This window comes from Schistocerca nitens, chromosome 8 (genome assembly GCF_023898315.1).
Source record: "Schistocerca nitens isolate TAMUIC-IGC-003100 chromosome 8, iqSchNite1.1, whole genome shotgun sequence".
NCBI classification, from domain to species: domain Eukaryota; kingdom Metazoa; phylum Arthropoda; class Insecta; order Orthoptera; family Acrididae; genus Schistocerca; species Schistocerca nitens.
This window is the reverse complement of record NC_064621.1, coordinates 543,554,756-543,556,052: the sequence shown is the minus strand read 5'-3', so window position 1 is coordinate 543,556,052 and position 1,297 is coordinate 543,554,756.

Below are 1,297 nucleotides of genomic sequence, written 5' to 3'. Positions count from 1 at the left end.
GACAGAATAGAAGGAGTGATCCATGAGGAAACTCTTCAGTTTCGATTTGAAAGCGCGTGGATTACTGCTAAGATTTTTGAATTCGAGTGGTAGCTTATTTTAAATGGATGCAGCAGTATGCTGCACACCTTTCTGCACAAGAGTTAAGAAGTCCAATCCAAAAGCAGGTTTGAGTTCTGCCGAGTATTGGCTGTGTGAAAGCTGCTTGTTATTGTGAATAACATAATATTTTTAACAAGAAATGACAGTAAGGAACACATATATTGGGAAGCCAATGTCAAAGTACCTAGACTTGTGAACAGGGGTCGACAAGAGGTTTGTGAACTTACACCACTTATTGCCCTAACTGCCCGTTTCTGAGCCAAAAATATCCTTTTACAATGGGAAGAGTTACCCCAGAATATAATACCATACGACATAAGCGAATGAAAATTAGACTAATTATCGTATCGAACGATCACTCACTTCAGATACCGTTCGAACAGTAAAAATGGCAACATTAAGTTTATGAACAATCATATGCCCATTCTGTGAAATTAAAACGTCAGGTTCTGCTGAATTGTGTGTTAGAAACTGTAAAGACTGAGTCTTGCTGTGAGTTAGGGTTCGTTTATTTTCTACAAGCCTTGAACTGCACTATTTGAAAGCGAACCAATGTAGCACACAACATCCTCTACTAACAAGCTAGTGCCATCGGCAAAAATAAATCTTTTAGAGTTACCTGTGATACCAGAGGGCATACCATTTACATAAATAAGGAACAGGAGTGGCCCAAACACTGATCCATGGGGCACCACCCACTTGACTGTACTCCACTCAGACCTCACATCACAGCCATTCTGAACGTTGTGTGTAAAGACCTTTTCCTGTCGGTTGCTGAAGTAAGAGGTGAACCAATTGTTAGCTGCTCCCCGTACTCCGTAATGGTCTAACATCTGGAGCAATATTTTGTGATCAACACGATCAAACGCCTTAGTTAAATAAAAAAATATGCATAGCGATCGAAACTTTTGCTTATCCCATCAAGTAACTCACAGAGAAAAGAGAATACAGCATTTTCATCGACTTCTAAAGCCGAGCCAGTAATCCAATCCATTAATTCATTACGCACCTTAAGAAAAACATTGGTTATGTTTTCAATATTAGCTGCCACACATCTACGAAAGTGAGGTAATATTTATTCTCATCCGTAAGATAGACATAAAGACCTTTGCTATTATTATACTAACAGTTCTATATGCAGTCATGAAACAAGATACGCCCTTAACACACACATTCAAAGAAAAAAATAAGTAAA